The sequence below is a fragment of the Balaenoptera acutorostrata genome, chromosome 1, assembly GCF_949987535.1.
Source record: "Balaenoptera acutorostrata chromosome 1, mBalAcu1.1, whole genome shotgun sequence".
NCBI classification, from domain to species: domain Eukaryota; kingdom Metazoa; phylum Chordata; class Mammalia; order Artiodactyla; family Balaenopteridae; genus Balaenoptera; species Balaenoptera acutorostrata.
The window spans coordinates 2670334-2686044 of NC_080064.1; positions in this window are offsets into that span (position 1 = coordinate 2670334).

Genomic DNA, 15711 nt, shown 5'->3' on the forward strand with positions numbered 1-15711 from the left:
AGATGAAGACACAGAGCGTCTTTGGTCCAGTGATAAGGAAACGTAACCAGACCTGGAGAGCTGAATGCTGGTGATGCTGGGAGTAGAGGCTCCCACCCCCAGCTGGCAAGAGGGTAGATGGGGGGCTGTGGACTGGTTGTCTGTGTCCCCCAAATCCACATGTTGAAGCCCTAACTCCAATGTGATTGCATTTGGAAATGAAGCCTTTGGGAGGTGATCATGAGGTCATGAGGGTGGGGCCCCATGATGGGATTAGTGCCCTTATAAAAAGAGACAACAGAGACACACCCCCAGACCTTGACTACCACATGAGGACACAGTGAGAAACCGTCCTTCTGGAAACCAAGCAGTAGGTTTCACCAGGAACTGAATTTGCTGTTATCTTGATCTTGGACCTCCAGCCTCCAGAACTGTGAGAAATAAACATTTGTTTCTTAAGCCACACAGTCTATGGTATTTTGCTATAGCAGCCTGATCAGACTAAGGCAGTGGTATCGGCTTTCTGGAGAGGCAATTTGTTTCTCAATATCTATCTGTCTGTCTAACTATCTGCTTATCTCTCTATCTGAAGACCTTGAAACTGTGTGTATATTTGACTCAGAAACCCCTCTCCTAGGAATTTATTTATCCTAGGGAGCACTCAGAGACAGACACTGAGATTTATGTCTTGGGTGTTGGTTGCAGCATGGCCTTTAATACTGAAATATAGCAAATGACCTAAACATCCAAAATAGGGCAATGGTCACATGAAATGAATTCTTGGGTAGCCATGAAGTCATAGGATATTTAATGACATGGTAAAAAGGTTCAAGCTGCATTGCACCATGAAAGAAAAGTTACAAAGGAGAATAGAGAACAAGGATACCAATTAAATAGAGAAGGAAACATATACACAGGTAGCTGGAAGTAGAGACACAAGCTGTTAACAGCTGCTAACTCTGAGAGGGGATCACAAGTGATCTTTATAAATCTGAGTTTTCTGTTTTTTGACACCTTTCGGGGGGCACTGATTAAGACCTGGGATACAGAGAGGTGGCTTTGGACCCCAAAGAGCTCCCAGTTTAGTTGGGAAAAAGAAAGACATGTAAGCAAATATGTCTGATGCCACGTGGTCTTGATAAAACGGGCCATAAACCAAGTCATACGTGGCAGGGAGGTTTAGGGGGACTTGGGAAGGAGGTGGGAGAGAGGGCATTCCCGGGAAAGGGGACCGTCTGAGCAAAGGCTGGGAACAGCCATTGGGCTGGGCATGGGGGAGTTTGGCAAGGGGAGTAGGGGCATGGAGCCTGTGCAGAGAAAGCTTGGAGGGGAGGCTGGAGGTGGCTGAGGACAGCTTGTCCACGGTTTGTTCTTCTTTTTGGGGGGGTTGCGGGGAACAGTTGAGTTTCTGAGCAAGGACATGACTATTCTGTTTGCACTTTGGAGAGCTCATGGGGTGACGTGGAGGGTGAACTCCAGGGAGATGATGCTGGGAGCAGGGGTACCAGACGGGAGGCTGGGCAGTGGTCCAGAACCTTCCTCCTCTCCCACCTGTACCACAGTTGCTTCTCTACTATGCCACGTGCCCACCTTGGGGAATAGGGGACATTTTTCATCTAAAATGAATTAAAAGTCTCCAGGCTCTTATTCCTGCTGGAGGCCCCCATTCTCCTGGAGCCTCTGTCCCTGGCTGTCCTCCAGGTATGAGCCCGCATCCTGCTGGGCTGGTGACCCATTTATTCACATCTGCAGAACTCTGGGGGAGAAACAGCACAAACCTCTTATTCCCCATGGGGACAGAAAATGGTCACACTCTTGTTTATTGTTATAACACACATATTTGAAATGCCAAAAATCTTGGATCTGGGGAGAGATGGAAATATTTTAGCCAAGTCTCAGAAAAACCCTCCTAAGTCCAGCAAATGGGATTGGGGACCTTGTGAACTGAAATCGCCCTCAGCCCTTGTTGCGAAAAATAATTTTCCTGTGAGTGAACGAAGCTGCTTCCTGTACTTTATTATGTTGCCTCAGCAAGATGCGCTCAGGCAGAGGAAAAAGTAAAAGAAAGGAGTTTAATCAAACTCGAGCTTGGCCTTGGGAACTCCTGAAGAATTAGCGTTGAGAAACAGCTGCCCGTGAACCACTTTCCCGAGGACACGACCCCACCCTGTCTGGAGAGCGAGGGTGGAAGGTGGAGGGTGGAGGGATGCCCAGGGGTGAGAAGAGGCAGGACAAGGTTCAGCCAGGGTTTTGTGCCTGTTTTCTGCCTCCCTTCCTGTTTGTGCCCCAGGGGTCCCTCAGAAGGGCGTGTGGATGCTCTGAGAAGCCCCCTCCATACCCACACCTCCAGGAGTACCCAAGGGTGTGGCAAACTTAGCCTGGTGTCAACGGAGCCGGAGCTGTGTCCCGGGCCGCACATGCCTCCACGGGGTCCCTCATGGCGTGTTGACCCGACCATGTGCCCTGTGGCTGGAGAACCAGCCTGAAGCTTGTGTGAAGGAAGGGCTGCCGGCCCTGGGCAGTTGGTGTGGTCAGCCCCCTCCCAGCCCTGCAGCCCATCCTGGGCAGCCCTTTCCCCATCAACCTGGCCAAGGCCATGGGCCACAACCTCTTCCACATCAGGGGCAACAGCGGCTTCTCCCTTGTCTCTTCAGGATCAACAGCAGCTCTGGAAGGTTGACCTTGAAGGTCCCAACGAGGCAAGCCCCTCCCATCCTCAGAACCATCCCGTGAGCCAAATGAAGGACACTTGCCTCCGAGCCATCCCAGATGACAGTAGGGGCACTGGTGTCGTCCTCTGGATCCGCCAAGGGCCTGTACAGATGCTCAAAGGAGGAGCCAGTGAGATGGGAGGAAAGAGAGTCCAAACTCTGGAGGTGAGAAAATATCTTTTTAATTCATCCCTCCTTTTATAATAGATTATTTAAAAATTAACATACAGTAATATGGACTTAATTTGTGTACTGGGACCCACAAAGTGGAGGCCACCCTAGTGGCCTGGCCCACGTGACAAATCTAAACCAAATCAGCCTACACTTACAGAAATGCCTGCTAAAGGAACCTAACATGCACCAATTCCTCATCTCAACTTAGCTGGCTCACTGGAACCCAGAAAACAGGTCCTGCTAGCTTCTAGGGAGATCCCGACCTCCCAGGTATTCGTGCCCTATTCCCGAGTGGCCCTTCTACGCTCTGCAGAACCCACTCTTGCCCAAGTTTCCCTGGGAAGAGTGCTCCACTGCTCATAAGGCACTGTCTCCCCCAGTCCAAGAATTATTTCACCTTGAATACAGGACATCAAATTCGTTACTAAAGTGATTCAGTTTTGCCTTTTGACCCTTCTTGGTTAACAGATCCATGAATTTTTACACATGTATAGTTTCATGCAATCACCACCTTGATTTGGATACAAAATGGCTCCATCATCCCACAGAATCCCTCGTGCCACCCTTTGGTGGTGGCATCTCCCATCCCCACACCCCAGGTGGTCACTGATCTAGCCTTCATTACTAGTTTTCTCCTTTGGAGATTATCATATGAATGGAATCAAGCAGTGTGTGGTCCTTTGAGACTGGCTTCTTTCACTGAGCAAAGTGCCTTGAGATCCATCCAAGCTGTTGTGTATCAGGAGTTCACTCCTTTTAATTGCTGAATAGTATTCCATTGTATGGATGAACCCCACTTTATCCCTTCACCTGATGAAGGATGTTTGGCTTTTAAGTAGAGCTGCTTTAAATATGTGTGTACAGTTCTTTGTGTGGACCTAAAATTTTGTTTCTGTAGGGTAAATGCCGAGGAGAGGGATTTCTGGGTCCTATTTTAAGTGTTTGTTTAACTTTATAAAAACTACCAAACTGTTTTCCTGAGTGACTGTACTATTTTGCATTCCCATGACAATGTATGAGGGTTCCAGTTGCTCCACATCCTTGTGACCACTTGCTATTGTCAGTATTTTCATTTTAGCCATCCTAACAGGTGTGTAGTGATATTTCATTGTGGTTTTAATTTGCATTTTCCTAGTGACTAATGATGTTGCACATCTTTTCATGTGCTTATTTGCCATCCAGATGACCTCTTTGGTGAAACATCTGTTTAAGACAGTTGCCCATGTTTTGAGAGTTCTTTATATATTTTGAACACAAGTCTTTTGTTGGATTTGTGATTTATAAATATTTCCTCCCAGTCTGTGGCTTCTTTCTTTATTCTCTTAAAAGTATCTTTTGAAGAGCAAAGGTTTTAATTTTGATTAAGCACAATCTGTCGATTTTTTCTTTTATGGAGCACATTTTGGTGTCACATCTAACTACTGTTAGCCTAACCTTAGGTCATGAAGATTTTTCTCCTATGTTTTCTTCTGAAAGTTTATAGTTTTAAGATTTACATTTAGATTTCTGATCCATTTGAGTTAATTTTTGTACAAAGGTGAGGTTTAGGTCAAGGTTCAGTTTTTTTTTTCCTATAGATGACTAATTTTTCCAACACCATTTGTTGAAAAGACTACCCTTTCTCCACTGAATTTCTTGTATGACTTTTTCAAAGTTATACTTGTGTGGGTTTAATTCTGTAGTCTCAGATCAGTCTCACTGATTTATGTGTCTGTCTCTATGCTAACACCACACAGCCTAGATTCCTGTAACTTAAGCCTTAATACTGGAATAGTGATCCTTCACATTTTACTTTTCTTTTTCTAAATTGTTTTAGTTATTCTAGTTCCTTCACTTTTCCATATCAATTTTATTGGGTTGGCCAAAAAGTTCATTCAGGTTTTTCTGTAAGAAACCCAAATGAACATTTTGGCCAACCCAATATAACCAGTTTGTCTATATCTACAAAAAAAGAATCCTGCTTGGATTTTGATGGAAATTGAATTAAAGTTATAGATCAATTTGGGGAGAATTGACATCTTTACTATCTTCCAGTCCAGAACATGGTATGTCTTTCTGTTTATGTAGGCCTTCTTTGGTTTCTTTCAGCAGTATCTGTAGTTTTAAGCGTACAGATTTGTCTTGTTACATTACACTTAATTTTACTATTTTTTGGTGCTATTATAAATGGTATTGACTTTAAAATTTTAGTTTTCACATGTTCATTGCTGTTATATAGAGATATTGATTGTGTGTGTGTGTGTGTGTGTGTTGACTGTTCCCTGCAACCTTGCTAAACTCATTTATTCATTCTAGGAGTTGTGTGTGTGTGTGTGGTGGTTTTTTTTTTTTTTTTTTTTTTTGTAGATTCCTGGTACATTCCATGTAGGCCAGTCATGTTGTCTGCAAATAGGAGCAGTTTTATTTCTTCCTTTTCAATCTGCATGTCTTTTATTTCTTTTCTTCTCTTTCCTTTTAAATTTTTTTTTTTTGGCTTAAGCAGGAGAAATTTATTCTCTCATAATGCTGGAGGCTGGAAGTCCAAGATCAAGATGTTGGCAGGGTTGTTTCTTCTAAGACTTATGTCTTTGGCTTGTAGATGACCATCTTCCTCCTGTGTCTTCACATTGCCTTCCCTCTAGGTTTCTATTTCTTTTTTTTGCCTTGTTGCTATAGCTAGTATTTCTAGTACAATGTTGAACAGGAGTGGTGAGAGTAGACATCCTTGCCTTGTTCCTGATCTTAGGGAGAAAGCATTCAGTCCTTCATGATTGAGTATGATGTTAGCTACAGCTTTGCAGATGTGCTTTATCAGGTTGAAGAAGTTCCCTTCTATTTGTACTTCACTGAGAGTCTTTGTCATGAATGGATGTTGAACTCTGTCAAATGTTTTCTGTATCAATTGATATGATTGTATGGGTTTTAAAGATTAGAATGTTAATGTGGTGAATTATAGTGATGGCTTTTTGAATATTGAACCAACCTTAATTCCCAGGATATTCCTTTTACATGTTACTAGATGCAATTTGCTAATATTTTGTTGAAGATTTTTGTGTCAAGTTTTGTGAGAGATATTGGCCTGCACTTTTCTTATATTGTTGAGAATCAGTCTTTTATTTAGTAAAATGACTTGATGGGCTCTTGGTTCTGAAAGTTGAGTTCATGCACCCTACACCACAGGGCATGCTTGGGAGCACTGGAATGTGTGCTACCCAATAATAGGAGCAGGAATGGGGTGCAGGTTAATGCAGGTGACAGCAGTGGTAAAGATGCAGGTTGAAGTTGGGCCTGGAAGAGAAAATGGAGTTGATACATGAGGGGAGAGAGAGTACATGAGAGAAAGAGGAGCCCAGTTCTGGGCTATAGACTGGAGCATCTTGGGAAGAGGTACCAGAGGGAACATCTGGATGTTCTGGCCAAGACGGTCTTCATGCCAGGGACGTCCAATACTAGGGGTAAGCCCGGGGCTGGGTGGGCTGGGATGTCACTTGGCACCCTAGGCACCCTTAACGAGGCCACAGCTCCTACAGCCTTGGGTGGGTGGAGTTTTGGGTGTGCTGGAATTGAGTGAGTCCAGGGTTGGGGGGCCTGGGGTGCAACAGGGACCTTGCACGCCAACAAGGAATTGCAAATGGAGGTGGCGAATATAGGGGGAACAGGAAGATGGAGCCAGGAGAAATTTGCCAGCCCCCCACTAAGAAAAGATCCCTGAGATTGGGAGGGAGCTGGATTCCTCATGTGTTGGACAGGGATTTAGGCCTATTTTTATTTAATGATTGAAGGACAGGGTGACTCCAGAAACAGAAGCTGGAGGACTTTGGGGACATTTGGGCAGCTCACCTTGGGTTGTGATGGGAGGTGGCGGGGAGGTCCCTTCTCAAATGAAACCTCCTGGGAGAGACTTTTTCAGCCCCACAGTTTTCCAGCCCTCAACTCACTTCACTGTTCTGCTGATTTTAAAACTCGGTCACATTTTGGTATTTCACTGAGTTTACTGACTCTCTCTATCAGAATGTCAGCCTCATGGGGGCAGGGTCTCCTATTCTCTGCTCCATCTTCTGACCTTAGAACAAGTCCCCAGCTCATAGTAGTTTCTCAGTAAATGCCTGTGGAGTGAATGTCTCTTTCAGGTCGTCCACCTCTGGCACAGTCTGGACCAGGGGCTGTGGGCTGAGTGGACACCAGCAGGGTGTAGGCCCTCATCAGTTCTGCTGAGCACATGGCCTGCTCCGGCCCTGAGCATCCCTCTGCCCTGGTTTCCTCCAGGGGTGAGCTGGGCCATGCTGTTTCCCAGCATAGACACACCGCAGGGCCGGATCTCCTCCACATTGATGTTCTCCACACACACAGTGCTGTGGGTTGAACTGCATCCGCCAAAAAGATACGTCCAAATCCTAACCCTGGCACCTGTGACTGGGACCTTATTTGGAAATAGGCTCTTTGCAGATGTCATCAAGCTGAGACGAGGCTGCTCATACTGGGTCAAGGTGGGCCATAACCCAGTGACCAGTGTCCTTATAAGAAGAGGGAGATTTGGAGACACGGACGGGGAGAAGGCCAGGTGGTGATGGGGGCAGAGACTGGACTGATGCAGCCGCCAGCCGAGGAGAGCCAAAATTCCCCAGAAGCGGGGAGACACCTGGAGCAGGTCCCTCCAAGCCTCTAGAAGGAACCACCCGTGACCACACCTTGATCTCAGACCTCTGGCCTCCAGACTGGGGCAGGAGGAAGTCCTGTTGTTTTAAGGCATCTGGTCTGTGGTGCTTGGTTCCAGCAGCCCTGGGGACACTGGCTGGTGGGGCAGGGCTCTGTGACCGGCTGGGTCTGTTTGCAGCCAGACAAGAAAGGGCAGAGCTGGTCGGGGTGCAGGCTGGTGTCTTCTGTCCAGATCAAGGAGGGGGGTGGACTTGGGCCAGGAAGCCCATGCCAGCCCCGGAGTGTCTGAGTCATCTTGGCCCCAGCACAGAGCAGCCAGCCCTGAGGCACACGGCGGCAGCCCCTCCAGCCTCTACTCTCTGTGAAGCTGGGTCCGGCTGGCAGTAGGAACAGCCTGTGCTCTCCTGAGTCGGACCAGCTGCTCCTCAGCGGGGACCCCAGCACTGCCGGTGGCACAGGCTGGGACAGTGGTCTTTCATGTGGCTGGGACCCTTCTCCGGGAACACTCCTGGGAGGACTTGGGTGGACTCCTGGGGTTTTTGTGTTTCTACCACCCACCATCAATGCACCATTGTTTTGTGTATTAAGTGACCCAGGTCAGCCAGGGACCCTCCTGAAAGCGGGCTGAGGGTCTGTCTGCCAGTGGCTTCATCCTTCCTGTAGAATTCCCTGGGGACACAGGTGGGGACCCACGTTGAATGGAACAGCGCAGGGTCAGAAATCAGGACACCTGATTCAGCGCGTGGCTGGGTTGCAGAATCTTCCTGGGCTCAGTTTCCATGTGCTAAGACCTCATCCACCCCCGGGGTTGCTGGGAGGGCAGGGAGAAAACTCTTGGGGAGTGGTTTGGAGAAGAGGACAAGTTAGGAGCTGCATCGCCACTGGCATCCAAGGAAGTCACAGCCCATCAGAGGCCCCGTCCTGCCCTGGTCCCCGCCAACAGCATGGCTCCTCTAGTCGCTGGGCAGGCTGCGGCCGGGGGTCATCTGTAGTTTGTCCTTGTGGGCCCAGCCAGGCTGCCACCCCGGGGCTGCTATCTTCAGCCATTTGGCCTCCACTGGGGCTCCCAGGCCGGGGTGGCCGCTCTGCCCACCCCAGAGCCCTGATAACATAGCTGAGAGCAGCAGCCTACACTGGGGGTCGCTGCTGGTGGGCAGGGCCCCTGTGGGGACCCCCTGGGGCTTTAGAGTCGAGGGAGCAGGGGTGCTCCCATAACTCAGACTTGGCTCTTGGCCTCTGGATGCCTCCCCCCGCTCACTCATCCCCTTCGGGCTCCTGGGCCTGGATGTGTATGTGAGGGTGACGCTGGGCTCAGAGGACAGAGGATGTGGGCATATGGGCAGTGAAAATGCAGCCAGTGATCCTAAACACGAGGGACATTTCTTTTCTTAGTCCTTCTGGAAGGAGCTGGCATCCAGGTTTATTTGGGTTTGGAGGTGAGGACAGGTCAGTGGCCCTGATTGAATGGCCTGTGCGTGTTTGGGGATGTGTCTTGCATGGTATCAAATCTAGTTTCTAAAATAAAGACAAGCAAATCTGGCCCTCCAGGGATGCCGGCTGTAATGGGGGGCTGTGGCAGGGGAACACGCCCTCCACTGGGAGATTGGGAAGACACTGAGCAGGTCCTGTTAGCCTGGGTCAGGGTGTGTGTGTGGCAGGAGCAGGCAGCGTTCAGGCCAGCAGAGCCAGAACCATCTATGGTCTCGCTAAGGCAGGTTCAAGGCTTCCGAGGCGGGGCCTTGGGGAAAGTGGGGGGAGGTCCCAGCTGCACCCCATTTCTCTCCACTGCAGCAGCACTATCTCTTCTCTTGGCTTCTCTGAGCGCCGAGCCTGGGTGGCCTCTCTTACCAGTGCTGTCTCTCTGTGTCCAAAGTCCTGATTCTTGGGGGGACCCTGACTGGCCCAGCGTGGGTCAGGCGTCCACTTCCGTACAGTCAGCTGAAGTGGTGGCAGGGTCCCATGGAATACAGGGCGACCTCTTCCGAGAGGGGCAGATTCCCAAGGTGTGCATGCAGGTGTGTGAGTGTGCAAGTGTGTGCATGCACATACTCCTGTTGCCCTTGTACACTATCCCGTGTTGAGCACCTATTATGTGCCTACCCCATTACCTGGCTTCATCCCCATCGCCCCTTGAGGAACACATTTCCCCCCTTTGACAGAAGTGGAAACCAGGCCCCCAGAAGTTGGGCATCTTGCCTGGGACCCCACAGCTGTATATGGATGGAGAATCTGGGCTGTGCCTGCCTATGCAAGGGAAAGGGCAGCTGCAGGAGGGCAGAGCTCCTCTCTTCTCAGGTGGACATGTCTTGTCGGGGCAGGACCCTCACCCATCAACTGCAGGCTCTGGAGTCTGAACTGATGGCAAAGCCTGGATCCCGGGGTGGGTGGCCTCAGAGAAGCAGGCTGAGCAAACCCTACTGATGGATGTAAAGATGAACAGGGCTCAGGGCTCTGAAGATCCTTCCATACTGAGGTGCCTGCCCACATTTTCGTCCATGAGGCCTGGGAAAGATGCCCCCTCCTCTCTAGCCCATCCCAGGCTCACTGGGGCTTTCCCTTTGCTAACGCTGCTTTGTCTGGGACACAGTGAGAACCAGATTCTGTCTTGGGCCAGAAAGACTGGAAAACTAGCTCTGCCCAGGGACTTAACCCACATATGCTACTCTGTATAAACTTGCTATGCTGCAGTGACAAATGATCCCCACATCCTAGGGGTTTAACACAGCTACGGTTTATTTCTCACGCACGTTAATTTGCCATGGACCCAGACAACTCCCCAGGGCAGCTCTCCTCCATAGAGTGACTCAGGGCTCCAGGCCTTTTCCATTCCTGGTTGATCTTAATGTGAGGACACCATGGCCGCCTACATCAGGGGAAGAGAGAGCTGGAGGATTGTCTGCCAGCTTTTAAATGCTTCATCCTAGAAGCGGCATCACTTCTGCTCACAGCCCACTGGCTAGAATAGCTATACAGTCTCTAACTGCAAAGGCACAGAGACATATAGGGGCACATGGTTATTAGTGAGAACAGGTGTCTTTGCCACACTTGAGTGAGAGAGCACCCTTGACTTTGAGTGGAAGGCCTGGTTCTAGATTTGGGATCGAATGTGGGAGTTAGCCAGGCGTAGGTTAATGATGGGCTGTGCCCTGTGACCTCTGGCCCTTACAGAGTGCCACCCCTCAAGCTTTCCTGACAAGGCACACAAGCATAGGTCTTTGCTTATTTTCTGGGAAGGCGACCTGGCCACGCTACTGTATTCACTTGTGTGATGCCGTCCATCCAGCTAACAAACCCAGGCTCTGTGGGTGGACAGGTAAGAAACCCTCCCTCCTGGGGATCCCCTCGTTTCTCTGCCTCTCCCTCCAGGGTCTGGTAGACCAGAAGAGCGGAGAGACCTATAACCCCATGGCTACTGCAGAGCGTGACAGGTGAATGGACAGAAGTGGGAACACATGGAGGGGACGGGGGTCCTCCCCAGGGGAGGTGTCCCTTCAGCCATGTCTTGTAGGATCGGGAGATGTTGACCAGGGCAGCAGGTGAGGAGGGCTTGAGGAAGCAGCAGATACGCAGCTAGGCTGTTGCAGGATCACAGACGAGACATCCTCTGCTCCCCAGACCCCCAGAGCCTCGCACAGGGTGGGCCGATGGAAGACTCTAGAATCCCACCCATCTCTGAGAGCCTAGCTTGGAGAAACTCTTCTATGATAGATTCTGAATGTGGGCATTTTTACATCTTGAATAGGGAACAGAGTAAAAAATAAACCATCATTTTAATAGTTGGCAACAGAATTCCTTTCCGGGAGGGAACTGTCTTTATTTGGGACAGTCCCTGCCTGCGCTGCTGGAGGTGGAGGGTGGATTCCCAAGGGCCCGGAGAGAGGACAGACAATTTTTAAAAAGGACCAGGAATTCTGGGTGGGGTGAGAGCAGAGACAGAGCCAAAGAGAGACGGGGTTGGGTTAGGAGGCCCTGGAGGTCTAACACTTGACCCAGAGCTGTCTGTGTCAAGCTCTCTCTGTCCAAAACTTAAGCCAAGTTTTCTACACACACAGGCCTCACGTGACTTCCTGTGGGAGGCTGAGGAGGGACTTCCCTTTCCATGCGTGTTGATGACAGGGCAGGGTCAGAGGGGTACCCACCGATGTGAGCGAGGGACCAGGCGCTGTGCGGGGGCGGGAGCTCCCCTCTGAAGAGGGACTCTGGGGTCCAGGCCTTTTCCTTTTTCAGCTCCAACGTCTGAGCGGGTGGGACCTCTCTGTAATCTGCAGGAACATGGGGAGGGCATTGAGCTTTCCCAGGAGTATGACTAGGGCTTCAAGTTCATTTTGTTTGCACATAAAAGGGCAAGGAGACCCCAGCTGACCTCTGAGTTACGGCCACGTGCCACCCATGGCCAGTGATTCCTGAGGGGCTGAGGTCATGTGTGGGACCTTCCCTCCCTCACTTACCCTGGGCACCAGGCTTCTAGAACCACGAGGGGCAGCTCCTTCTCCATGCCCAGGGGGTGCTGACGGTTCATCTCAGGTGATGTTCTCCACCCGCCCCTGAATGTTCCTCCACCAGGCTCAGCTGAGCCTCCCTAAGTGCCACATACAGCCCTCGCTGGGTTCGTAATTCTTCAGGAGACCAAGATCTAACAGTATTTTATGGCAAATGAATTCACGGAGGATGTGCGTTATCACCTCCCAGCTAGTTTGGGCTCCAACTATTTTCCTTTGGGGGGCTGGGAGCTGCTGGGGGGATGGGCTGTGGGAGCTGGGCTTGCAGGCAGAGACTCAGTCCTGCCATGTCCCTGCTCAGAGCCTGGTTCTATTTCCCTGCGTGGAGCCTGGGTCAGGGTGGGGCTGGAGCATGAAGATTTTGAGGTAGGTGTGTTTCCTGAATCATGATCTGGACCAGGAAGGCACCGGGGCGGGAGGGAGGAAGAGGTGAAGGGGGACAAGGAGGAGGGGGAGGGAGGAGGGGAGGGGGAGGGGGAGGTGGGGGAGAGGCAGAGAGAGTGGGGAGCAGCTGGCAAGAAGAGGGAGGCGGGCCTCAGCAGCAGGAAGGCGAGGGCACCTGGAGATGGGGCCGCATTCCAGGGTCTGAAGGATCTACATGGAGGGAGGAAGGTGATAGCCTGGAGGATCTCGAAGAGTGGGGAATCCAAAAGTCAGTGATAGCTGGATTTGAACTGAGCAGCATGATTACATTTGCAGCGGGTCCGCCTTCCTCATTATGATGAGTTAAGCTAATGCGGGTTTTGCGTACCTTCCCCAAGCATCACCAAGTGGTACAGAGTGGAGGGACAGAGTGGCAGGAACCAGCCTGGGAAGCCATCCCCACAGGAGGGACCATGGAGGGCGGAGTGGCGGATGGAGTTTTCCGAGCATCCTCAAGGCCCAGCTCCTGCCCTCCGTGGGTGGCCGTCCTTCCTGCCTGGGGCCAGCAGGTTCCCGCCAGGAACGGCAGCTCCCTCTCCCTCCGGCAGGCGATCAGCTCAGCTCAGCTGTTCGTAGCCTCGTGAGGTGCCCAAGACAAATGTTCAGTTCTAGGGCTCGAGCCTCCAAACCAGGAAATTACATTTTGCCAGCGGCAAATGAACTGCTGCCTCACGAGCCCTTTCTGAGCCCGGCAGGGCTGCAGACTGCAAGTCTCTCTTTGGAGGCCGGGAGGCCGCGCACCTCTGCGGGCACACATCCACGTGCGGGCACACATCCACGTGCGGCCGCACTTATTAAATCGCATCTACGTTTTCTCCATGTCAGCTGCACACCAGGCATCTCGAGAGAGGGAGAGAGGCCAGTCGACACTGACAGGAGACTCCAGGGGCGTCCTCTTTTCCCTTTTGTGGGAGGGGAGATGGAATTGCCAGTCCATAAACCTTCGGGACCTGGAGATGCTCTAGGGGCCCAGGCAGCGTCCGGGCAGTCATAAGCAGGTGACCGGGCATTGCCTTCTGTGCAGTCGGAGCCTTGGCTTCAGGGAAGGCAGGGCTACAATTTATACCTCTCCTCCGAGTGACTGTCATGGAAAGTTCCAGAACAGCCGTTTGCCGGGACTTAATGCAGAGCCTCAGTGGCAAGTCTGCTGGGGGTCAGGACCTCCTCATCGGAGGGTGACTTTCGACTTTTCCAGGGAAAGATGAGAAAACTGTCCTGGACTCCCTCGTCCTCCCCAGTGGCTGTGGGGAGGGGGTCTGAGCCGCCGCCGGGGAACTAAGTGTCTCTGATGATTGACAGGTGACATGAGAGTGGTAATAAGCCGACACACACTCCAATTTCCCCGGCAGCTTCTGGTGCTCCGGGCCATGTCTCCGTGGACAGAGGTGACAGCCCGCCTCACCTTCCTGTCCGTCTGGGCCCAGGGGTCCCTTGGTGCTGGCCGGGGATCAGAAGGGGCTTTTCTGGTCTGTGATTTTTGCTGTGAGCGCAGAGATGATCCCTGTCTGCAGACAGCTTCCCGGGCGCCTCGGGCTCCGGTTCCAGCCGCTCGGAGGCTCGGGCAGGCCTGGTGCGAGCCCTGCCCAGGGTCGCTCGCTCCTGTGCTGGGAACTGGGGTCCTTCTTCCCCGGGAGCGTTTATCGCACATCGAGGAATTTCGGTCCCCTTTGCTTTAAGTCAATTTTAAAGTCAATTGCTCATGGACGCACCATCATTGCATAATTGCCCCGCACTGGGCCCACAGTTAATGTACGGAGTTTGGGCTAAATCACTAATCACAATGGCTCCTCGGAGGAGCTTGGTTTCCAATCAGTGCCTGGCAGGCCACCCTTCCAGAAAGGACGCCCGGGAGTGGGCTCACGGGGAACTGGCCAGGGCAGAGGTTGGACCACAGTGTCTAGTGGGCAGGGGGCCGTGGCTGGGCTGCTGCAGCCTTGTCTGACCCACGGGGGGCGCGGACCCTGGCTCACAGGGCGGGTTCTGGGCAGAGCCTTGAGACAGGGGCTAGGGCCTCATGGAGGAGGGAAAGGGGAGCAGGGTGGGAAAGGGGGAAATCGGAGAAAAGGAGGAGGGAGGGAAAGAGAGAGAGAGAGAGACAAATCGAGTGAGGAAAAGAGAGGGAGAGACAGCAAAGGTGGGGATGCGTGGGTGGGCGGTGTCTGCCAGGCTGCCCACCACACCAGCCTCTGAAGAGAGAGCAGCTGGAAGGCGACCCCAGGAGAGCAGGCTCACGAGACAGCCTTTTTCTTACACGTGCAGAGAGTCAACATAGAGAGGTCTTCACAGTCAGAAAGAAAAAGGACTCATATCCATTTCATTCACTCACTGGCTCAATCCTTTTCCTCCAAAATCTTTCCTGAGCCCCTACTGCGCGCAGGGCCCCCTTTTCAGCCCTGGTGCAAGGCTCCCCGGAGCACGTGGTCTGGTGTGGCGGTGTGGCTGGGGAGTCTGAAACAAATCGGGGTCTGGAACAGGGATCGGCGGTGGGTTTGGTGGGAGAAGCCAGCGCAGTTCGAGTGGTTGGGGTGGTCTCTCCAGCCCTGCGACAGGGCAGGACAAGTGTGCCAGGTAGGGAACAGCACGTGCGGGGCTCCTGAGACATGAAGGGGTGGAGGGCTGATTCACAAACCTGGAAATACAGCCAATCAAAGAGCCACAAGAAAGGGGTGAGCTCGCCGTCGAGAGAAGTGTGCGTTGAGATGGGATGCAGGTTTTTTGTTTACCAAACTGGCAGCCAGCAGCCGCCAATGATGCTCAGGTATCACGGGGATGGTCAGAACAGGCAGTTCTAGACCACGGGTGGGGGTGACGGGGCAGCCTTCCTCGGGAAGCTTAGCGGCCAGCATCGGAAGCTGTCCATGTCCTACTCCAGGACTCGGCAGTCTGCTGTCGTGATATTTTATTCTGAGAAATTGTCAGAGGTGTGCACCAAGATTCCAGGGTGCTCACCCCAACGTTTAAAATACTGCAACATTCCTTAAGTACACTAGGTGTTTTCATGAGGGACCATGGAGAGATGTTCATTATATTTTCGGAACATATTAAGTGAACAAGTAGGTTAGGATACATTCAGGTTCCATACGAACAGGTTTTGTAAAACTGTATTTTCTCATAGGACCAAAGGCTGGAAGGATAAACGACAAAACGCCAACAGTGGTTATATCTCGGTGGTGGAGTTATGGGGAATTTTGATTTTCTTCTGCGTTTCTTTCTGTGCTGTTTTGGTGTTTAAGGAAAAAAAATCAATAAATATAAAGCTACACATTTAAAAGTAGGTTTGTTCTCAGGCC